Source organism: Sapajus apella, unplaced genomic scaffold, assembly GCF_009761245.1.
Source record: "Sapajus apella isolate SASKATOON/1434 unplaced genomic scaffold, GSC_monkey_1.0 scaffold43, whole genome shotgun sequence".
In the NCBI taxonomy this organism is placed as follows: domain Eukaryota; kingdom Metazoa; phylum Chordata; class Mammalia; order Primates; family Cebidae; genus Sapajus; species Sapajus apella.
Genome location: NW_022436983.1, coordinates 16,224,732 through 16,249,491, shown reverse-complemented (window position 1 = coordinate 16,249,491; position 24,760 = coordinate 16,224,732). Strand labels below are relative to the sequence as shown.

General features: G+C 44.3%; 1 protein-coding gene and 1 non-coding gene across 3 annotated transcripts in view; one reads left to right on the top strand and one right to left on the bottom strand.

Moving 5' to 3' along the window:
* Window positions 1–1,120: 1,120 nt before the first annotated feature.
* LUZP1 (leucine zipper protein 1) overlaps window positions 1,121–24,760 on the top strand; it is an 83,229-nt gene continuing 59,589 nt past the window's right edge. Inside the window, exon 1 of one of the 2 annotated variants that reach the window (XM_032300746.1) lies at window positions 1,121–1,564. The gene's annotated coding sequence lies outside the window, so the exon portion shown is untranslated. The remainder of the gene's footprint in view (window positions 1,565–24,760) is intronic. The other variant, XM_032300747.1, reaches the window with a different exon arrangement.
* On the bottom strand, window positions 7,699–7,802 carry LOC116566704. The gene has a single exon (XR_004275984.1). It is a non-coding gene; the product is annotated as a U6 spliceosomal RNA (small nuclear RNA).

Sequence of the window (24,760 nt, the reverse complement as noted above, 5' to 3'; positions counted from 1 at the left end):
CATTTTACAGATGAGAAGACTGAGGCTGAGAGACAGCTAGTATGACATATGATCCCAGGGTTTTCTGGCATCAAAACTTGAGCTCCACAGACATGTGTGGGTTCTGACCTCCAGGAAGTGCTAAGAAACAAATGGGCGGTGAGTTGGTTATAAGTTGTAGTGTTCATGCCCAGATGAGGGTTAAACACACTGCCATTGGGGATTCAGAGCAGGGAGGATTGCCTTCTGGCTGGGGGAAACTGGGAGATGAGACAGCAGGCAAGAGCTTGAGCAAAAGGTCAAATGTGGGAAAGCAGTGGGTGTGCTAAGAGAAGTTTGGATAAACTTTACAGTGTGTGTGTGTGTGTGTGTGTGTGTGTGTGTGTGTGTTTGTGTAAAGGTAGGAAGTGATCATACCAGGCCAGGGATTGGGCCTTTATTCCACAGGCAATAAAGAGCTTACACAAGAGATGTCTCAAGAGACCAACCATGCTGCTGTAGTCAGAGAGGAAGCAGCTCTCAGCCCATCTGTGTCCTGGCTTGTGAATGCTGCTGCGTGCCAGCGTGTGGGAGGGCATCCGCAGCAAGAGCAGTCTCTGGCTATGGCCTGTACTATGCTGGGTGTGGGTCTTGGGCTGTCTTCGAAGCCCTCCTCCCAACTTCTCTGGGCCCTAGATACCTTTTAGGTAGTAGAATTACAGGAAATATGTCATAGAAGTATCGGAAGGGATTTTGAGATCATTTGTTTATTCCCTCCTCCGATTTTAAAGAAGATGAAAATCAGGAATATAGATGGGAAAGTACTTGTCTAGCATCACACAAAATGAATTAGTAGCAGAGCTGGGGACTGGAACCCATGCCTCCTCCTTCTCCGCATTTGCGTAGTAATAGAAATAGCATTTGTTGAGTCATATTCCATACCAGGTCCTAGTCCTTTCCATTGATTATCTTATTTAACCCTCACAACCCCACTGAGAATGGCCCTCATTTTTTTTTTTTTTCCGTTTGAGACAGAGGCTCATCCTGTTGCCCACGCTGGAGTGCAGTGGCACGATCACGGCTCACTGCAGCCTCTGGGCTCAAGCCATCCTCCCGCTTTAGCCTACAGGCGCGCGCCACCACGCCCGGGTAATTTTTGTATTTTTTATAATGATAATGATGGTTTCCCCATGTTGCCCAGGTTCGTCTCGAACTTCTGAGTTTAAGCGATCCGTCCGCCTCAACCTCCCAAAGTTCTGGGATTGCAGAGGTGAGCCACCACGCGGGCCGAAAGTGTCCCTCCTGAAAGCGGGAAGTCTTGTCTTCCATTGCGATTTCCCAGGGCGCCTGCCTACCACGGGACCTAGCTTGGGAGGTAATAAAAACTTGGTGGAGTCTAAGTCCTGGGAAGGAAAAAAAGGACGGAGGGGGCGGGGGCCTGCAGACCAACCCCGCCCATCACAAAGACCACGCCTTCCAGAACGCTGACGTCACCATCTGGCCCCGCCCCTCATTGTCAGTCCCGCGGAGCCGGAGGAGGCGCCGGCCGCTGGGAGCTGAGCGCAGGACCCCTCGGCGGGCGGGAGCGCGGTCCGGGGTCGCCGAGGTGAGGGTCCGCGGGACGGCGGCGGGAGCGCGGCTCGGGGGGCCGCGCCGGGCGCTGGGAGAGAAGTGCGGCGGGGGTGGGGGGCCGGTCCCCGGTGAGGTCGGGGCACCAGGGGCCACGGGGCAGAGGAAACCGCGGGCGCAGCCGGGAGGGATGGGGGTGTGGAGTTGGGGGAGAGTTGGAGTGGATTTTGGAGGAGGGGCTCAGGAGGGGACCTTTTGGGGCGAGACCCGGCGCATGTTTGTGGAGTTGGAGGAAGAGACTCTGAGGAGATTTTTTCCTCGGAAGGGGGAGGGAAGGTTCTGAGGAGACTTCTTCGTGGGAGCGAGACTCTGAGGAGAAATGTTTGGGGCAGAGACGCGGAGGAGACATTTTCGTGGGGGCGGTGAAGAGTTTCGGGGGTCGAGTTTGGGGTTGGGGGGCCGGGGCGCGGGCCGGCTTGGGGCGGGGGGCGGCCGGGGAGGGGGCTGCGCGGGGCCCGGCGGGCACCGGAGGAAGGAAGTGATCAGACAGGAAGGGCCCGGGAGCTCCAGCGGGAGGAGGAGGAGGGCGGTTTGGGAGCGCGTCTGGCCGGCGTGCGGGGCCAGCTGCGGGCGCGGGGCGCGGGCCGGGCGGGGAGGGGTCCCGTCGCCGCCGCAGCAGCTGTCGGCCGCGCCGGCCCGGGTCCCGGGCGCTCCGCTGGTCTCGCAGCCAGACCGCTGGGCCGGGAAGGAATTCGAGGCATTCGCTTTGTTTAAGTTGCCAGTAGACAGTCCTTAGGACTAATTAATGGTGGAATCTGCAGGGGGACGCCGGCGAGCGGAGCCGGGGCCGCCCCCGCCCGCCGCGGTGAACTTTCCGCAGCGCGGGGCCCGCCTCCCCGCGCACCCCCGGCCCCCGCCCCGCGGCCCGGGCGGGGAAGGAGCCATGGCTTCCCGGAGCGCAGGAATGAAGTGCGGTTTCTGGGGCCGGTGGCCTCTGGCTGCGGATCCTGCCTGCAGGGAAGCCGGCTTCCCGGAGAGGCCGCGCGGGGGCTTCGGAGCCCCATTTAGAGTTCTCGGAGGTCCCTGCGGTTTCTGTGCATAACCTTGGAGGAGGCTCTGCTCGTCGAGGAAGACCGTCTTGCTTTGGAGCAACTGTTTCTTCATCGCGTCAGCCCCTTTCCTAACACTGCAGAGCTTGTTGTGGCTTGTTTCGGAAATGCCGAGGCCAGTGCTCACCCTTGCGGGTGGGAGAGGGGAAGAGATTAGGCACCCCCCAAACCCCTGCAGTGTGATTTCCAAAAGGCCAGAGGCAGCTTGCAGCTCCGCCGTCGCACCTTCACTGACTCGAATGACCTTGGGGGAAAGATTGTGCTGCTGAGCCCCTGGTGCCTTATCTGTGGTTGGAGGAGAAGATACTCTCTGGACCTCCCTGCCTTTTGGGGATGTTTTGAGGCATGGGGTTTGCTCAGGGTATTTCTTTTACAAACGGCTGCAGTTCTGGCCTAAGGAGCTGGACTGCTTACTGTCAGAGCCGGGAGAATTCAGATCACATAGTAAGATTTGACTACCTCAGATTAGGGAGGGGTTTGGATTTTAGGAGGACATTTATTTTTGGGGAATCTGGAAGGTATGTTCCAGATTGCCTTCTGTCACTTTGCAGCTTTGGTAGTATTCATGTAGTTAAATTGAATTACCGCCGTAGAAGATTTCTAATCTTGTCAGAAATAATTGTTTTGCTCAGAATTCCCCTGGGGGCAGATTAAGGTTTTGCTCAATTTACTCCTAGAAGAATTTTCCAGGTTTCTAAAATTAAATCACTTTTCTAAACATAGTAACTAAAGTTCTGGAAATAGTGAGCTGGGAAGGGAATGGGTTGGAGTATGAAGAAGGCAGCAAACACAGGTTCATTGTTGACCAGTAATTAATAATACAGATTGTTAATTAGCCTTCCTTGATTATGAGGTGTTTTCTTAAGACTAAGAAAAAAAACTGTTGTTGAGTTGCCTATTCTGTGCCCAGTAATTGTGCTAGGTGGTAGGTATCTTACAGTCTTCCCAATAATTTTGTGAGGTGGTAGTTGGCATCCCCCTTTTTCTTTTTTTTTTGAGACAGAGTCTTACTCTGTCACCCAGGCTGGAGTGCAGTGGCATGATCTCGGCTAACTGCAACCTCTGCCTCCCAGGTTCAAGTGATTCTCCTGCCTCAGCCTCCTGAGTAGCTGAGCTTAAAGGTGCGTGCCATCATGCCCAGTTAATTTTTGTATTTTTGGTGGAGATGGGGTTTCACCATGTTGGCTAGGCTGGTCTGGAACTCCTGACCTGAAGTGATCTGTCTGTCTTGGCCTCCCAAAGTGTTAGGATTACAGGCATGAGCCACTGCTGCCGGTTGGCATCCCTGTTTTATAGATGAACAAGCCAAAGGTCAGAAAGTAAAGTGACTGTCCCAAGTTCACACACACCACTGGTAAGAAGTGGAGCTGGAATTCAAACCCAGGTCTGTTTCTCAGGCCTGTGGTTGTCTCTCCACTGTGCATAGTGCCTTGGGAATCACGAGATCTTTGGCCTTTGACTCAGACTGGGTCACTGTGGGCCCTAGAATAAGTCAGTTAAGTCTGTTCTCCGGTACTATTGCCTTTTCTTTCAGCAGTGTTGTCAGCAAGCACTTGAAGGGTGCTTTTTTTTTCTTCTAAAAAGACAAACATAAAGCTGTAGTAGTGATATGTACTGTTTGCCACTAGGTGCTTACTTATTTCTTTTCTTTTCTTTTTTTCTTTTCCTTTTTGTGGAGAAAGGGGTCTCGCTATATTGTCTAGGCAGGTCTTGAACTCCTGAGCTCAGGCTATCCTCCCACCTCTGCCTCCCTAAGAGCTGGGATTACAGGCGTGAGCCACAGTGCCAAGTGGTGCTTACTTCTTTCTCTTTTTTGTTTTTTGAGATGGAGTTGCTCTTGTTTCCCAGGCTGGAGTGCAGCGGCCCGATCTTGGCTCACTACAACCTCTGCCTCCCAGGTTCAAGTGATTCTCCTGCCTCAGCCTCCAGAGTAGCTGGGATTACAGGCATGCACCACCATGCCCAGCTAATTTTGCATTTTAAGTAGAGATGGGGTTTCACCATGTTGGACAGGCTGGTTTTGAACTCCTGACCTCAAGTGATCCACCAGCCTCAGCCTCCCAAAGTGCTGGGATTACAGGTGTGAGCCACCATGCCTGGCCTACTTATTTCTTATGATGGAAGCATTTCTATTAAAATGGAGAGTATTTAAGTAATCATATATTTCATTTATGTAGTGGAAGTTGATGGGTAGCTAATGGCCCTTCCAGTGTAAAGAGGCCATCATTAAGGTAACATTTATTATCAGAAACAGAACCATTTTTTATGTAATACAGCTTTTGGGGACAGTGTCAATTTATGAGTAAAGTACACTATAGATAGGACCCCGATAGTCCAAACTGAAAGATGTGTTATAAACTTTGATGCATATAATAGATATATGGCAAATTTAATGAATGAATGAATGAATGAATGAATGTATTCCCTTTTTTTTTTTTTTTTTTTTGTTTGAGTGCAGTGATGTCAAGAAGTCTCACTGCACCCTCAACTGCTTGGGCTCAAGTGATTTTCCCACCTCAGCCTTCTGAGAAGCTGGGACTACAGGTGTGTGCCACCATGCCTGGCTAACTCTCTGTTTGTAGAGATGAGGTCTCCCTATGTTCCCCAGGCTGGTCTCCTGGAACTCCTGGGTTTAGAGAATCCTCCTGTGTCCTCCTCCCAAAGTGTTGGGATCACAGGAATGAGCCATCATGCACTGCCTTAATGCATTCTTAAAATAAAAAAATCAGCTTTAGTGAGGTATAATTTACGTACAATAAAATTCACCAATTTTAAGTGTATAGTTTGACGAGCTTTGGCAAATGTGTACAGTTGTATAATTACCACCACTGTGTTTGTTTTTTTCTAAACTGTGTGTTATCTTTTATAGGAATTGGGTAGCAGATTTATCCCTGAGAATGTTATGAGGTTTCTGTGTTCAGATTCAATACTGTGAGATCAGAATGAATATTAGAGTGTTAGTGGGCCAACGTGGGAGGAAATAGGGAAACCTTAGGTATTTAATGGTGAGGTAAATGGGAAGAATAAGAGAGAGAGACATTTATTGGGATTAGGGAAAAGAATAAATTCAGGAGGGACTAGATTTTAGTTACTTTTAGGACAGAAGATACATTTTGGGGAAAAAGTTACCCAAATATTTATTAAGGAGTTGAACTTTTTATTTTATTTCTTTTGAAATGGTAGCTCCTGAAAAATAAAACATCTTTGTTTGTATTTAAAAAGTGCTTAACGAATTATGGTTGTTCAAATAATACTTATGGGTGGAGATGCTGTAAAGTGGTTGAAGGCCTTCCCTTTCCACCTATGACAGAATATCCTTAGTGTTGATCTCTCACTTGTTTTAAGTAATATTCCACAAAGAGAAGAATACATTAGGTAGCAATTGAAGCTTGCTGGGAAGATTGTTTTTCCCTTTTCATAATTTCTGAAATCATTGAACTTCTCCCAGTATGCTTTAGCTCAAGTCTCTATCTCTATCTTAGAAAATGCCTGGAACCTCTGAAGAGCTTGAAAATACCATATTAAAACATGAACCACAACGTAACAAGCATTGCTAACCTTTTTAGGCATTGCTATTTTTTCATCTATTAGTTTCTTAATTTCTAGAGATTCTTCCTTATGTTCTAAGGAATTTATAGTTAATCCTTTAGTATTGCACAACTTCCTTCCCAGACCCAGCGTTTCTTTTTTTTTTTTTTGAGATGGAGTCTTGCTCTGTTGCCAGGCTGGAGTGCAATGGTGCGATCTTGGCTCACTGCAACCTCCGCCTCCTGTGTTCAAGCGATTCTCTTCCCTCAGCCTCCCAAGTAGCTGGGATTACAGGTGCCTGCCACCACACCTGGTCAATTTTTTATATTTTTAGTGGAGGTGGGGTTTCGTTATGCTGGCCAGCCAAGTCTGGAACTCCTGATCTCATGATCTCCTGGCCTCAGGCTCCCAAAGTGCAGAGATTATAGGCATGAGCCACTTTGCCCAGCCATCTTTCTTTCTTTTCTTTTTTTTTTTTTTGTTTTTGTTTTTGAGAGGCAGGATCTTGCTTTTTCTCCCAGGCTGGAGTATAGTGGCAATCATGGCTTGCTGCAGCCTCTAACTCCTGGGCTCAGGGAGTTCTTCTTCAGCCTCCTGATTAGCTGGGACTACAAGTGTGTACCACCATGCCCAGCTAATCAGGAACCTTTTTTTTTTTTGTAGAGACAGGTCTTGAACTCCTCGGCTCAAGCAGTCCTCACACCTTGAGCTCCCAGAGTATTAAGGTTACAAGCATGAGTGGCACCTGGCACCTGGCCCCAACATTTATTCTTTTTTTTTTTTTTAGGTAGAGTCTTGCCCTGTTGCCCAGCCTGGAGTGCAATGGCACAGTCTTGGCTTACTGCAACCTCTGCCTCGTGGGTTCAAGTGATTCTCTTTCCTCAGCCTCCTGAGTAGCTGGGATTACAGGCACATGCCACCACGCCCAGCTAATTTTTGTACTTTTAGCAGAGATGGGGTTTCACCATGTTGCCAGGCTGGTCTCAAACTCTTGACCTTGTGATCCACCCGCCTCTGCCTCCCAAAGTGCTGGGATTACAGGTGTGAGCCACCGCATCTGACCTTATTCTTTATAAACATGGTACTTGAATCACTGGCTATTTGAATTATCCGCCCTGCCCCCATTTTTTTTTTTTTTTTTTTGGGAGATGAAGTCTTGCTCTGTAGCCCAGGCTGGAGCACAGTGGTGCCATCTCTGCTCACTGCAACCTCCGCCTCCCGGGTTCAAGTGATTCTCTTTCCTCAGCCTCCTGAGTAGCTGGGACAAAAAGTGCATGCCACCATGCCTGGCTAATTTTTTGTGTTTTTAGTAGAGACTGGGTTTCATCATGTTGGCCAGGCTGGTCTCGATCTCTTGACCTGTTGATCTGCCCACCTCGGCCTCCCAAAGTGCTGGAATTACAGGCATGAGCCACTGCACCCGCCCTCCCTATTTTATACACATCCGAAAGCTTCTGTCAGGGTAATCTTTCATTCAAGATCTGCCATATTTGCATGTGGCCCTTTATACCTGTTTATTTTTATAAAAAAATTAAAAAAATATGAATGCTTTATGAATTAGCATGTCATCCTTGTGCAGGGTACAAGCTAATCTTTGTACTGTTCCAATTTTAGTATTTGTGCTGTGGAAGTGAGCAGTCTATTCCTGTTTTTGTCTGGACAAAATAATATTTAAAAAATGTATATTATGTTTAAAACTTTATTATTGAAGTATATAATGCATATACAGTAGGATTTCAACATGAATTTGAGAAAAAAATGCATATACAGAAAAGTGCATGTGAAAGTAGAGTTTGATAATTATTTTTTCCAGAAAACTGAATGTACCCATGTAAGCAGCACCTAGATCAAGAAACAGTGTTGTTAAGTACCTAGAAGCTCCCATCCAGTTCCCTTTCAGTTTCTGTCTTCCCTCTGCCAGCCAGGGTAATCACCATCCTGACTTTTGACAGCATATGTTATTTTGCTCTTTTTTTGTACTTTGTAAAAATTGAATCATATAGTATAATTTTTGGTCTGGCTCCTTTTATTTAACACTAGTGTGAGTGTGCAACAAGTTTTAGTGGTTTTCTTTTGGATTTGGAATAAAATCCAAACTTCAGCTCTTTTTTTTTTGTTGTTGTTTTTTTTTTTTTTTGGAGACATCTCACTCTGTTGCTCAGGCTCTGTTGCTCAGGCTGGATCAGGGTAATCTTTCATTCAAGATCTGCCATATTTGCATGTGGCCCTTTATACCTGTTTATTTTTTTAAACACTGTAACCTCTGCCTCCCGGGTTCAAGTGATTCTCCTGTTTCAGCCTCCTGAGTAGCTGGGATTATGGGCGCCCGGCACAGTACCTGGCAAGTGTGTGTGTGTATGTGTGTGTGTGTATTTGAAACAGAGTTTCACTTTGTCACCCAGGCTGGAGTGCAGTGGAGTAGCTGGGACTATAGGTGCTCACCACCATGCGCAGCTAATTTTTGTATTTTTTAGCAGAGATGGGGTTTCACCATATTGGCTAGGCCGGTCTTGAACTCCTGACCTTGTGATCTGCCCACCTTGGCCTCCCAAAGTGCTGGGATTACAGGCGTGAGCCACTGCATCCAGCCTAATTTTTGTATTTTTACTAGAGACAGGGTTTCACTATCTTGGCCAGGCTTGTCTTGAACCCCTAACCTCATGATCCACCCACCTCGACCTCCCTAAGTGTTGGGTTTACAGACATGAGCCATTGCACCCAGCCATTTCAGCTCTTTATTTTGACCTATAATGCCCTGTATGGCCCAGCCCCTGCCTACCTTTTGGGTAGGCAATTGGCATCTTATGCCAATCTCATTGCCCATCATGTTTCTGTTATGCTAGCTTCTTATTTATTTTTATTTTATTTTATTTTTGAGACAGAGTCTGTCTCTGTCACCTGCTGGAGTGTAGTGGTGGGATCTCTGCTCACTGCAACCTCTGCCTCCTGGGTGCAAGTGATTCTCCTGCCTCAGCCTCCCAAGTAGCTGGGACTGCAGGCGCCCTCTACCATGCCTGGCTAATTTTTGTATTTTTTAGTTGAGATGGGGTTTCACCATGTTGGCCAGGATGGTCTCAGATCTCTTGACCTTGTAATCCGCCTGCCTTGGCCTCCCAAAGTGCTGAGATGACAGGCATGAGCCACCGTGTCCAGCTATTTAATTTTATTCTTATTTTATTTATTTAGTTTTTAGAGGTGGGAGTCTTACACTATTGCTCAGGCTGGTCTCAAACTGCTGGTCTCAAGCTGTCCTTTGGCCTCCAGCGTAGCTGGGATTATAGGCATGAGCCACTGGCCTTTTTTATTTTTAAATTCAACAAGCTGTTTCCTACCTCAGGGCCTTTGTATGCATAGCTCTGTCTTCCTTGAACACTTCCCCTTGCTCTTTGCATGGCTGCCTTCAGGCCCGAGCTTACGTATAAATAGGGATACTTTCTCTCATCTCCTTTCCTATTATTCACTATAACTGGCTTCTGTTGCCTCTTTTCATAGCTCTTATTACAGTTTATAATGATATATCTGTGTGCATAATTATTATGTCTTCCCCACTAGATTCCACAAAAGCAGAGAACTCATCTGTTTTGTTCTCCAGTGTATATCTAGTACCTAACACAGTGACTGATGTATAGTAGGCATTTAATAAATATTTAATGACCATATTCCCAATTCAGCATCTTTGTTCCCATTCTTTTGTCGTTTTCTCTTATGCAGTTTAACTATTTAAATCTTTTCCACCTCTCAAGACTCAGCTCAGTTCTCCCTCTTTGAAGTTTATGGTGACTTTGCAACAGTTAATCTCTTCTCTAAAATTTGATAGCATTTATTGCCAATACCACCTCATGTTCATGGAAAGTCACACTATCACATATCTTTTTTTTTTTTTTTTTTTTTTGAGACGGAGTTTCACTCATGTTACCCAGGCTGGAGTGTAATGGCGCGATCTCGGCTCACCGCAACCTCCGCCTCCTGGGTTCAGGCAATTCTCCTGCCTCAGCCTCCTGAGTAGCTGGGATTACAGGCACGCACCACCATGCCCAGCTAATTTTTTGTATTTTTAGTAGAGACGGGGTTTCACCATGTTGATCAGGATGGTCTCGATCTCTTGACCTCGTGATCCACCCGCCTCGGCCTCCCAAAGTGCTGGGATTACAGGCTTGAGCCTATCACATATCTTAATTTATCTAGTTGTAGCAAAAGCTTCTTATTTTCTCAGAAATCTTGTAGCTTGTAATGCCAGTACCCATCATATTTTTGATTAACTTGACCAGCTTCCGTTAATATCTTAATTACCTAATTTGACTGGAAGCTTCTTGATCAGAAGCTGTTTGTTTTAGCTAATGCCCTCCTCAGTTCTTTTCACTGGCACATAGTAGATCCTCAGAGTTTTTGATGGTCGATCAATGATATTTATGTATAGGTAGCAATTTTAATTTCTTAAGCTTATTAACGTGGATTCTTTTTATTAGAATCCTGCTTAGTATTTTCTCTAATCTAAAGGCCTGGAGTACGCCAACTGCTTCAGGTGATATAGAGACTATTAAGGTGTGAAGTACAGGAGTCCAGTCCTAATGCCACAAAGAACATACTCCTTTGGATCTTGTCACTGGCGTAGAATTAACTATTCAGTTTTCCTTCTTGGAAACAATGCTTAATCAGTGCTTATTTAATGCTCTCAGATTGGAGTTACTAACAGAAACGAGACATTAGGTAGTACTCTGTTTGAATTATTCTGTTGACTAATTTGATGTCAACAATGAAAATCTTGAGCCAATTAAATCTGCTTAAAGCTGCTTTGTCTGATCTGTCGGTAAGCTCTCTCAGTAGTTATTCTTCCTCTTGTGTTAAAGGCAGAGGAATGTATGTTCTGTAAGGCAATTTAAATGCAAATTTAAATTAGTAGCAACTGAGTTAATTTAACTCAGTATGTATTTCAAATTAAGTGGTAAGTGTAAATATTTTTTAGGAGGTAACTACTGTGTATTTTAAATCATCGATTATTTTGAAAGTATAACAGAAGATTATCGGGTAAATTAGTAATTTTTTTTTTTTTTTTTTTTTTTTTTTTGAGATGGAGTTTCGCTCCTGTCACCCATGCTGGAGTGCGGTGGTGAGATCTTGGCTCACTGCAACCTCTGCCTCTCGGGTTCAAGCAGTTCTTCTGCCTCAGCCTCCCAAGTAGCTGGAACTACAGCGCGAGCTAATTTTTGTATTTTTAGTAGAGACAGGGTTTCACCATGTTGGCCAGGCTGGTCTCAGACTCCTGACTTGGCTTCTCAAAGTGTTGGGATTACAGGTATGAGCCACCTGGCCTGGTGTGGTATTGATATTGTTAGCCATTGGCTATGAGGCAAGCACTGTCTTAAGCATTTTATGTGCATTAATTTATTTACTCATTCACTCAGCAAATATTTACTGAATACCTACCATGGTTCAAGCACATAATCTCATGTATTTTTTACCACACCCATGAAGTAATTATATAGTTTATTATTTTAACCCCATTTTACAGATGAGGAACTGGTGCACACAGAAGCTAGATGTCCAGTGTCACAAAGCTGTTGAGGATCAGATTGGGATTTTTTTTTTTTTTTGGAGACAGATTCTTACGCTGTTGTCTAGGCTGGAGTGTAGTGGGGTGATCTCAGCCTCCTGCAACCTTCGACTCCTGGGTTTAAGTGATTTTCATGCCTCAGCTTCCCAAGTAGCTGGGACTACAGGTGCATGCCACCATGCTTGGCTAATTTTTGTAGTTTTAGTAGAGACGGGGTTTTTTCACCATCTTGGCCAGTCTGGTCTTGAACTTTTGGCCTTAAGTGATCCACCTGCCTTGGCCTCCCAAAGTGCTGGAATTATAGGCGTGAGCCAACATGCCCAGCCCCAGATTGGGATTATTTTTAAAGAATACCAATACTGACATCTTGGCATGAATTAATTCTGTGTGCTAGATTTTTATCTTTGGGAGGGGAACAGCAATCAAATTTTGTTTTTTTTCTTTTTTTTTTTTTTGTCTTTCTCCCTAGAGTGTTCAGCAGGAAGCAATCAAATTTTGAAGTCTCTAGTAAACTGTAGTTAAAATGATTAGTACAGCATTCGATAAGCTAAACTGAGATTATCTCTCTTGCCCCTATCCCATCTCTCTCTTTTTTTTTTTTTGTTTGAGATGGAGTCTTGCTCTGTCATTTCAGCTCACTGCAACCTCCGCCTCCCAGGTTCAAATGATTTTCCTGCCTCAGCCTCCTGAATAGCTGGGATTACAGGCACCCACCACCACGCCCGGCGAATTTTTGTATTTTTAGTAGAGACAGTGTTTTACCATGTTGACCAGGCTGATCTTTAACTCCTGACCTCAAATGGTCTGCTCACCTCGGCCTCCTAAAGCGCTGGGATTGCAGGCATGAGCCACCACATCCGGCCTCAACCCATCTTTTAAAAGAAAAAATGCATAAAACAAACACTATGGAAAGTATTTTGAAAAATGCCAGTTTATTCAAACCAAGGTGAACCAAGTATAAAAAGATGAATGGATATAAATAACCATATTAAATACTGTGCTTTCAGGGGCACTCTGGAAGCAGATATAATAATAGAAGTGTGAGTTTCAATGTTCAAATTAGGCAATTTCAGTTGTTTTTCATTACTTTTCAGTATCATTTTACTGCTTTTACATAGATCTGGTATATTTCACATTTCCAATTTTGTTACTGTGTAGTTTTATTAAGGTATTATGACTACCTTTTTTTTTTTTTTTCTTGAGACAGAGTCTTATTCTGTTGCCCAGGCTGGAGTGCAATGGTGCGATCTCGGTATCTCAGCTCAGTGTAACCTCTGCCTCCTGGGTTCAAGCGATTCTCTTGCCTCCGCCTCCTGAGTAGCTGGGATTATAGACACGTGCCAGCTAATTTTCCTGTTTTTAGTAGAGACGGGGGTTTCACCATGTTGGCCAGGCTGGTCTCAAACTCCTGACCTTGTGATCCGGCCTCCTTGGCCTCCCAAAGTGCTGGGATTACAAGCGTGAGCCGCTGTGCGTGGCCTTTTTTTTTTTTTTAAATAAAAGAGACAGGTTCTCATTCTGTTGCCCAGGCTGTAGTGCAGTGGCTTAATAATAGTTCATTGCAACTTTGAACTCCTGGGCTCAAGCGATCCTCCTGCTTCAGCCTCCTGAGTAGCTAGGGCTACTGGTGCATGCCACCATGCCTGGCTGATTAAAAAAAATTGTTTTTTGGTAGGGACAGTTTTGTTTGTGTTTTTATTTTTATTTTTTTAATAATAAAGACGGGGTTTCACCATGTTGGTCAGGCTGGTCTTGAACTCCCGACCTCAGGTGATCCGCCTGCCTTGGCCTCCAGAGTACTTGGATTACAGGCATGAGCCACCACTTCCGGTTGTTTGTGCTTTTAGATGGAGACTCCCTTTGTCGCTCAGGCTGGAGTGCAGGGGCCTGATCTTTGTTCACTGCAACCTCCGCCTCCCGGGTTCAAGCAATTCTCCTGCCTCAGCCTCCTGAGTAGATGGGATTATAGGTACCCACCACCATGCTGGGCTAATTTTTGTATTTTTAGTAGAGATGAGGTTTCACCATGTTGTCCAGGCTGGTCTTGAATTCCTGACCTCAGGTGATCTGCCCTCCTTGGCCTCCCAAAGTGCTGGGATTATAGGTATGAGCCACTGTGCCTGGCAAGACAGGTCTTGATGCGTTACCCAGGCGAATCTTGAACTCCTGGCCTCAAACGATCTTCCTCCCTTGGCCTCCCAGAGTGACGGGATTATAGGTGGGCACCACTGCACCTGTCCTAGGACCGCTTTTTAAAAACAAACATCAGAACCCTCCAAATGGGAAGTTATTATTATTATTTTATTGAGACAGGGTCTCACTCTGTTGCCCAGGATGGACTGCAGTGGCATGATCACAGCTCACTGCAGCCTTGAACTCCCATACTCAAGCAGTACTCTTACTTCAGCCTCCCTAGTAGCTAGGACTACAGGCACACACGACCACATCTGCTATGCTAATTCTTATATTTTTTGTTAGAAATGGGATTTTGGAGGGCCGGGTGCGGTGGCTCAAGCCTGTAATCCCAGCACTTTGGGAGGCCGAGGCGGGTGGATCACGAGGTCAAGAGATCGAGACCATCCTGGTCAACATGGTGAAACCCCATCTCTACTAAAAATACAAAAAATTAGCTGGGCATGGTGGCGCGTGCCTGTAATCCCAGCTACCCAGGAGGCTGAGGCAGGAGAATTGCCTGAACCCAGGAGGTGGAGGTTGCGGTGAGCCGAGATCGCGCCATTGCACTCCAGCCTGGGTAGCAAGAGCGAAACTCTGTCCCAAAAAAAAAAAAAAAGAAATGGGATTTTGGCATGTTGCTAGGCTGCTCTACAACTCCTGAGCTCAAATGATCCTTACACCTTGGCCTTCCAAAGTGTTGGGATTACAGGTGTGAGCTACTGCTCCCTGCCTTGGAAGTTATGTAGTTATTTTGGTGACATTTCCAAATTCTGAAATATCTGGTATACTTCTTTTGAATTTGTCTTTACAGCATATTGCACGTTATTAATTCTGGTTAAGTCTTCATTTTATGGGTGCTTCTGTTTAACTTTTGGAGATAGGAAAGTCTGATGAATGAAGTGGGTGGTCAGCATTGTTTTTGGTCACAAATGAAGTGTAATTCTAAAAGGTGAAGACTAGGATTTTGTGTGTTTATGAGGTTTGTCTTTGAGAATCCTATAAATGACATGTCAAAAAAGTTTTGAGTCTTGGCCACATGATTGGAAGATGTGTCCAGCCATCCCAATTCTTGGAAGATCTTACCTCTCAAGATGATGCCATTGAATAACAGCACTTGTTTTCCGTGCTGAAACCCCTATGAAACAAATCATGATATGGACATAACTCGTATTCCAATTAAATTGGAATTCTCTTAATGAAAACATTAGCTTGTATTAATGTCACTGTGATTTTATTTATAACCTTAATAAATTATTTTTAAATTCATTTTTAGTCTGCTGACAGGCAACTCTGCATAGGAACAGATTTGAACTGTTCTGTTGCCCAGGCAAGAGTGCAGTGGCACTGCAACTTCTGCCTCCCAGGTTCAAGTGATTCTTCTGCCTCACCCTCCCGAGTAGCTGGGATTACAGGCTTGTGCCACTATGTCTGGCTAATTTTTGTATTTTTAGTAGAGACAGGGTTTCACCATGTTGGCCAGGCTGGTCTCGAACTCCTGACCTCAAGTGATCTGCCTGCCTCGGCCTCCCAAAATGTTGGGATTACAGGCGTGAGCCATCGCGCTCGGCTGGCTTTATTTCTATAGGCTTTCTACAGAGGCTGAAGAGCTCAAAAAAAAAAATGGTGTCATTTAACTTGATCTGACAACATTTTCCTGTTTCTAAACATGAATCTCTGTTTTCATGTAGTTTCAAGTTAACAGGAAATGTTAAATGTTGAGATAAATAAAGTTAATTTTTGTTGCAAGTCCTGGAACAGCTTTATCAAAAATGTGCTGTTTTCCCAATTTTCTAGGGATATTTATCTGATTTTGGCCATTTTAGTGATTTATATCACTAAATACCAGTGAATAAGCAGCTTACTTTTTTTTTTTTTCTTTTGAGACAGAGTTTTGCTCTTGCTTTCCAGGCTGGAGTGCAGTGGCGCAATCTTGGCTGTATGCAACCTCTGCCTCCCAGGTTCAAGCGATTCTCCTGCCTCAGCCTCCCAAGTAGCTGGGATTACAGGCGCCCGCTGCCATACCTGGCTAATTTTTTGTATTTTTACTAGAGACAGGGTTTCACCATGTTGGTTAGGCTTGTCTGGAACTCCTGATCTCAGGTAATCCACCCGCCTTGGCCTTTCAAAGTGCTTTGATTATAGATGTGAGCCACCACATCTGGCCCATTTAAGTTTTTTTTTTTTTTTTTTGGAGATGGAACCTTGCTCTGTTGTCCAGGCTGAAGTGCAGTGGTGTCATCTTGGCCTCCTGGGTTCAAACAATTATCCTATCTTAGCCTCCTGAATAGCTGGGATTACAGTTTTTTGTTTTTTTTTTTTAGGAGGTGGGGTCTCTCCATGTTGGCCAGGCTGGTCTTGAACTCCTGACCTCAGGTGATCTGCCTACCTCGGCCTCCCAAAGTGCTGGGATTACAGGTGTGAGCCACCGTGCCCAGCCTCATTTAAGTTTTATAATTGAAATTTTTCTAAGAATTCTTAGTCATTGAGGACTAATGATGAAACTAAACACTGACTTCTGTGTGACAGCTAGAGTACTTAAGTACTTTTTATGTGTTTAATTTCCTTTCAGCAACCCTTTAGGGTAGATATTAATACTATTATTATCCCCATTTCACAGAGGAAAAAACTGAATTGCTAAGTTGTGAGGTAAGTTTGCCCCAAGATCATTACCAAGCTAGAATTTGACTTTGAGCTTACTCTTGAACATTACATTGTTTTAACCAGAACACATGATTTTATGAACTGTGTGCCCTGCCCTCTAAGTAAATGAGGTCAACATTGTCTTAGGTTTCCTAGGATCAAAAGAATGCCGTTTTTAGATCTTGATGGACTTAAATATTCATTAAATGGAAGACTCTACAGAAGTATACAGAAGCTAGTTCAATATGGAAGATTCTTATGGAGATACTTAAAATGTAGTTAGGCTGTGTAAACAAAGTAATGGTCCCTGGTAGGTTTAAATCAGGAATACCAGTTTTTATGCTTTCTGCCACAGCTGTAATGGAGTGCAATATGTTATATTCTTAGTGTAATTTGATAAAATTAGACATTTTCCAACATATGCCAAAATATTTTTTGTAGGAATTTGAGGATTTATGATTATATCAAGAATTTTGTTTTGAGACTAGATGCTAGGGCTGTTTTAAAGTGACTACCAGAATCTTAAAGAAATGTGTTGGAAAAATAAATGGGAGGATAATGAGACAGTTAATGGAGCAGGGAGAAATAATACAGAAATAATAAGGTAACTTTAGAGAGAGAGAGAAAAGGAAAATAAAGAAAAGAAAAAGAAGATAAGTTCTCCCTCTGTCCCCTAGGGCTAGAATGTAGTAATGTGATCATGACTCACTGCAGCCTTGATCTCCCAGGCTCAAGCAATCCTCCCACCTCAGCCTCCGCAAATAGCTGGGACCACAGGCACAAACTACCACGCCTGCTAATTAAAAAAAATTTTTTTTTGTAGAGATGGGAGTCTGCCTATGTTGCCAGGCTGGTGTTGAACTCCTGGCCTCAAGTGATCCTCCCACCGTGGCCTCCCAAAGTTCTATGAGTTTTGACAAATGTATACAGTCCAACAGTCACCACCACAGTCAAGATTTAGCACAGTTCCATCACCTCCCCGAAGTCCTTTCAGCTGTTTTGTAGTCTGCCCCAATCTCTACCCCCAGGCAACCACGGAATTGTTTTCTGGTCCTATCATTTTGCCTTTTCCAGAATGTTCTGTAGGTGGTATTGTATAGTTGTAGCCTTTTAGTCTGGCTTATTTCACTTAGCATCATGTCTTTGAGGTTAATCCGTGTTATTGCATATATCAGTAGCTCATTCATTTACATTGCTGATAGTATTCCATTGTATAGATGTACTATAGTTCATTCACCAATTGAGGAACATTTGGGTTGTGTGTGTATGTCTCTGTGTATGATAGAGTCTCACTCTGTTGCCCAGGTTGGGACTGCAGCCTCGACCTCCCAGGTTCAAATAATTCATCCACCTCAGCCTCCCTAGTAGCTGGGATGACTACAGCTTTACACCATCATTCCGGGCTATTTTTTTTTATTTTTAGTGGAGACAAGGTCTCACTATGTCACTCAGGCTGGTCTCTTGAACTCCCAAAGTGCCATGTCTGGCTGAGACCCTGTCTTAAAACCAAAAGAAAAAAACAGGTAAGAGGAAGGGCATCATCTCAGATTAAAGGAGTTTTTCATGTTGAATCATTTAACCTTATGAAAAATTTACTATTCTTGGATGAAAATATCATTGACTAAAATGACTGTGCTAGGAGGTCTGTTATGCTAATAGTGTATGTTGAAATGACAGCTTATTGTTTACTGAGATTAGTTTAGGCTGAAGTGGCTGTGAGGGCTTCATGCAGGCAGTTAGACTAGAGTTTTTCTTTCTTTTTTTTTTTTTTGAGACGGAGTTTCGCTCTTGTTACCCGTGCTGGAGTGCAATGGCGCGATCTCGGCTCACCGCAACCTCTGCCTCCTGGGTTCAGGCAATTCTCCTGCCTCAGCCTCCTGAGTAGCTGGGACTACAGGCACGCGCCACCATGCCCAGCTAATGTTTTGTAGTTTTAGTAGAGACGGGGTTTCACCATGTTGACCAGGATGGTCTTGATCTCTTGACCTTGTGATCCACCCGCCTCGGCCTCCCAAAGTGCTGGGATTACAGGCGTGAGCCACCGTGCCCGGCAAACTAGAGTTTTTCAGTGGTGGATGAATAGAGGTTGAAGAGGCAGAAAGGAAAGAGATGGTTTTCTTTTTTTTTCTTTTACTTTTTAAATTTCTTTAGTATTTGAGAAAAGTAAGGATGAGGGGATGGTTTTCTAGGCAAGAGCAAATCAAGGGCAAAGATGGAGATTAGAAAAAGCTTACATTATTGATGGGGATTGTGAATACTTGTCTAATCCAATAATAGAGTTTAGATTATGGACTAGGAAGGAGATAAGATTAGTGAAGTAATGCTCATTGAGAGTATGAACAGTCTTAACAGTCATACTGAGGAATTTGGACTTGATCTTGCTAACATTTGGGAATCATTGAAGCAGTGACTTGATGAACTTGGAATTATGACATTAATCAAGAAGGGTTATATAGATTATCAGAAAGGAAGCCAGTAAGGATTTTTTTTTTTAAAGAAATACAGTTGTAAACACTGTACAGGCATGACTTTAGCAAGTGGAATGGAAAGAAAAAGGAATACACTGGAGAGATTTTGGAGAAGGAAGAGATGGGACTTAATAATACAGAGAAAGAAGAAACAAAAGTGAAGATAGCTGTTTTTTTTTTTTTTTCATGAGATGAAGTTTTGCTTTTGTTGCCCAGGCTGGAGTGTATTGGTGCAATCTTGGCTCACTGCAACCTCTGCCTCCCAGGTTCAAGCAATTCTCCTGTTTCAGCCTCCTTAGTAGCTGGGATTACAAGCGCATACCACCACACCCAGCTAATTTGTGTATTTTTAGTAGAGATGGGGTTTCACCATGTTGGCCAGGTTGGTGTCTAACTCCTGACCTCAGGTGATTCACCCACTTCAGCCTCCTGAAGTTCTGGATTACAAGTATGAGCCACTGTGCCTGGCTGAAGATAGCTTTTGAGCTTATGAAATTGGTAGAATTGAGGAACTTTTGTGATATTAGTTAACTGAAGTTGGAAAGGGAGTAAGACATAGCCTTTCTCTTTTACCCTCAAATTCTCTGCTGACTGCATTATATCCATATGCTTTATCAATTGCATTTATTTTTCAAGATGTTGAAATTTTCTAAAATTACCCCAGGATTAAGCTGGAAGTTAAAAGGTAGTTTATTTTGGAAATACTCATTTGGCAAAAAATACAGTACATTTCAAACCATGAAACATTGTATAAGTTCCTAGTTATGGAAATCATAAAATCATACCCTAATAAATACTATCACCCTTAGTTAGGTTACCTGTTAGGTAGAGAGGACTTTTGGGAAACATTTATTATTTTATGATTTGTTTAACATAATTTGCCCTGTGTGTATTAACAACAGTAACCAGTAAATTGTGGTTCAGCTTGGATAGTTTAGTTTATAATGATATTAGTTAAAACAGTCTTCCATTTCTGTCATTGCAACATGTGGAGTATATTATCTACCATTTCTTTTTTTTTTTTTTTTTTTGAGATGGAGTCTTGCTTTGTTGCCCAAGCTGGAGTTCAGTGGCGCGATCTTGGCTTACTGCAACTTCTACCTCCCGGGTTCAAGCGATTCTCCTCCCTCGGCCTCCTGAGTAGCTGGGACTACAGGTGTGTGCCACCACGCCCAGCTAATTTTTGTATTTTCAGTAGAGACAGGGTTTCACCATATTGGCCAGACTGGTCTCAAACTCCTGACCTCGTGATCCACCTGCCTCAGCCCCGCTAAGTGCTGGGATTACAGGCATGAGCCACCACACCCAACCATTGCCTACCATTTCTTTTTTTTTTTTTTTTTTTTGAGATGGAGTTTCGCTCTTGTTACCCAGGCTGGAGTGCAATGGCGAGATCTTGGCTCACTGCAACCTCCACCTCCTGGGTTCAGGCAATTCTCCTGCCTCAGCCTCCCGAGTAACTGGGACTACAGGCGTGCACTACCATGCCCAGCTGATTTTTTGTATTTTTAGTAGAGACGGGGTTTCACCATGTTGACCAGGATGGTCTCGATCTCTTGACCTCGTGATCCACCCGCCTCGGCCTCCCAAAGTGCTGGGATTACAGGCTTGAGCCACCGTGCCCGGCCTACCTACCATTTCTTAAGCATCTACTGTGTAGTAGGTACTTGACTTGTATTAACACTTTAATCTTTACAACTGCCTCGTGAAATAGGTGTTATTATTTCTACTTTATAGATCAAGAAATGGAAGCTCCTAGAGTTTTAAGAAATATCCTTGGGGAACCGGTAGAGTTAGAATTCTAGATTAGTTACTTCAGAGAGTCCATATTTTTTCTCCTCTATTCTTGGATTAGACATTGTAAGAATACAGGCTGGGCATGGTGGCTCACGCCTGTAATCCCAGCACTTTGGGAGGCCGAGGAGGGCGGATTTCCTGAGGTCAGGAGTTTGAGACCAGTCTGGCCAATGGGGTGAAACCTCGTCTCTACTAAAATACAAAAAATTAGCAGGGTGTGGCAGCATGCGCCTGTAATCCCAGTTACTTGGAAGGGTGAGGCGGGAGAATTGCTTGAACCCAGGAGGCGGAGGTTGCAGTGAGCTGAGATTGTGCCACTACACTATGGCCTGGGTACCAGAACAAGACTCTGTCTCAAAAAAAAAAAAAAAAAAAAACATTTATAGCTGGGCACGGTGGCTCACGCCCGTAATCCCAGCACTTTGGGAGGCTGAGGCAGATGAATCATGAGGTCAGGAGTTCGAGACCAGCCTGGCCAACATAAAATTAGCTGGGTGTAGTGGTAGGTACGTGTGATCCCAGCTACTCAGGAGGCTGAGGCAGGAGAATTGCTTGAACCCAGGAGGTGGAGGTTGCAGTGAGCTGAGACTGCATTACTGTATTCCAGCTCTGTCTCAAAAAAAAAAAAAAAAGGGCTGGATGCGATGGCTCACACCTGTAATCCCAGCACTTTGGGAGGCCGAGGCAGGGGGATCACCTGAGGTTGGGAGTTTGAGACCAGCCCAGGCAACACAGTGAAATCCCATCTCTACTAAAAATACAAAAATTAGCCAGGTGTGGTGGCAGGAGCCTGTAATCCCAGCTACTCAGGAGACTGAGGCAGGAGAATCACTTGAACCCGGGAGGCGGAGGTTGCAGTGAGCCGAGATTGCGCCACTGCACTCCAGCTTGGGCGACAAGAGCAAGACTCCATCTCAAAAAAAAAAAAAAAAAAAAGGCCGGGCGCGGTGGCTCAAGCCTGTAATCCTAGTACTTAGGGAGGCCGAGGCGGGTGGATCACGAGGTCAAGAGATCGAAACCATCCTGGTCAACATGGTGAAACCCCGTCTCTACTAAAAATACAAAAAATTAGCTGGGCATGGTGGCGCGTGCCTGTAATCCCAGCTACTCAGGAGGCTGAGGCAGGAGAATTGCCTGAACCCAGGAGGCGGAGGTTGCGGTGAGCCGAGATCGCGCCATTGCACTCCAGCCTGGGTAACAAGAGTGAAACTCCGTCTCAAAAAAAAAAAAAATAGGGATAAAGAGTGGGTTAGTTGGGATTATTGATTAGATAGTAATTTCAATCAGTGAAGTGCTAACCTAATATTAACTGGTGTTAATTATCCTTTTCCATCCTGTCTGAGTGTGCAAAGGGAGCTTAAAAGACCCAGTTCTGGCCGGGCGCACAGTGGCTTATGCCTGTAATCCCAGAACTCTGGGTGGCCGAGTTGGGTGTATCACCTGAGATCAGAAGTTCAAGAGCATGGTGGCCCTATGCCTATAATCCCAGCCTTCTGGGAGGCCGAGGCGGGTGGATCACTTGAGGTCAGGAGTTCGAAATCAGCCTGTCCAACATGGTGAAACCCCATCTCTACTAAAAATACAAAAAAATTAGCTGGGCATGGTGGTGCATGCCTGTAATCCCAGCTACTCGGGAGGCTGAGGCAGGAGAATTGCTTGAACCTGGGAGGTGGTGTTTGTAGTGAGCCAAGATCGTGCCACTGCACTCCAGCCTGGGTGACAGAATGAGATACTGTCTCAAAAAGAAAAAAAAAACCCAATTCTAAATCTATATAAAAAAATAAATAATAAAAGACCCAGTTCTAGTCATGTGGCATTCATTTATCTTTTGGGTAATGTCCCTCCCATGCCTTTGTAGAATGCAGCAAATCCTTATTAAAAACAAATGTCTAATTCAAAAAAACAAACACAAACTGTTGACACAGTTCAGCAAATCTCTAGTCTTGGCAAATGAAATTAAAGGATGTTTCAGGTCCAGCTTCTGGGAAAGTGGGTTTTGGAGATCATTCTACTTGAAAGTTAGGGCTAGTTAGTGCTGAAGACTCATTATCTATGGTATCCAGCAGTTTTTTGGTATGTTCCTCTTCATTCTCCTCATCCTCTGCAGCCATGAAGTTCTTTATATTACCCTCCTTCATCTTCACCATTGGTAAAAAGTTATCTCAAAGTTCCGTCTGCTGCTATTGCCTCAATACTTTAAAAGTTCAGTCCCATTATTTTCTACCTCATTCTTCATGTTCCTTTACCACTTGTTTCTGCTGGGTCTGGTAGAACCTGTGTACAAATGTGAGTGAAGTCCTAGGTTCTAAATCCTTTTTCTACCATCTCATAAACCATAAGTGAAAACAAGACTTTTTCTTTAATGAATACTATTATTTCTGTTTTTGCTGGTTTCTGGTTTGAATACTCGACAACTCCTTGGACGAGGGGAGCAATCAGTGTAGTTCTAGTCATTCCCTATCCCTTTAGACCATTGTTTTGCCATTTTTGTACAGCTTCTGATTTTTCAAAAAGTCCTTACCATCTGTTCTCTCTCCATTTTTATTGCTTTTGTCCGATGACGTCCAGGATCCACATGGATCAGTTTTCTTCTCCATTGCATTTTCTAGTATTCAATTTGTCCATACCCCACTCATCAATTATCTTTCTCTCTTCCATCTTCAGCTTCGCTACTGAGTCTTACTTTTCAGACTACAAATACACAGGTCTTATCTATCCTAAAACAAATAAATTTTTTTTGCATTTTTATCTTTTTGAATTACTGCCATCTTTTTCTTTTATATCTAAACATTTTTAAAGTGGCAGTCTGTATGCAGCTTTTGCTTTTACACTCACTTTTTTTTTTTTTTTTTGAGACAGAGTTTTGTTCTTGTTACCCAGGCTGGAGTGCAATGGCGCGATCTCGGCTCACCGCAACCTCTGCCTCCTGGGTTCAGGCAATTCTCCTGCCTCAGCCTCCTGAGTATCTGGGATTACAGGCATGTGCCACCATGCCCAGCTAATTTTTTTTTTGTATTTTTAGTAGAGACGGGGCTTCACCATGTTGACCAGGATGGTCTCTATCCCTTGACCTCGTGATCCATCCGCCTCGGCCTCCCAAAGTGCTGGGATTACAGGCGTGAGCCACCGCACCCGGCCTTACACTCGCTTTTTATCACCTTTCCTGTCCCCAACACTACTGTAAGTGTACATTCAGAAGACCCAACATCTGTATATTCAGGCATTTTCCTAGTCTTTTTTTTTCCTTAATATCTCTGCAGCTCTGCATTATTTTTTTTTTTCTGAAACAGAGTCTCACTTTTGTCACCCAGGCTGCAGTGCAGTGGCTCAATCTTGGCTCACTGCAACCTCCGCCTCCTGGATTCAAGCCGTTCTCCTGCCTCAGCCTCCTGAGTAGCTGGGATTACAGGCACATGCCACCAAGCCTGGCTAATTTTTGTATGTTTAGTAGAGACAGAGTTTCACCATATTGGCCAAACTGGTATCAAACTCCTGACCTTGTGATCCACCCACCTCAGCCTCCCAAAGTGCTGGGATTACAGCGTGAACCCCATCCCTGGTCATATTTAAGTTGTTGATCATCTTCTTGAGCATCTTTGACTGGGAGCTAAAAATGTTTATGTTTGATCCCATGTAGCCTGGTAAGGCCATTTTGCCTGGCATTTGGCTGGTTGTTGGACTCTTATGTTCATCTTGTGGCCTGTACTGACTAGCAGAGAAAGGGTGGAGCAGGTTGGCACTATACATCTTATAGTGCTTCGTACTCTGTGGACTTTTAAGTAAATAATTGATTTGACTTGCTAGTGTTCCTGTTTTCTCTTCCTCTCTCCGGTCCTGCTGTGGCTTGTGTGTAAAATGAGTTGCTCACTTCTGGTCTTGACTCTGATTAAATCTATAACATGTAAAAGTCTTATGTTGTTTTTAGAGTGGACTTTCTTAATTTTTATTTTTGAATTCAATTTTTT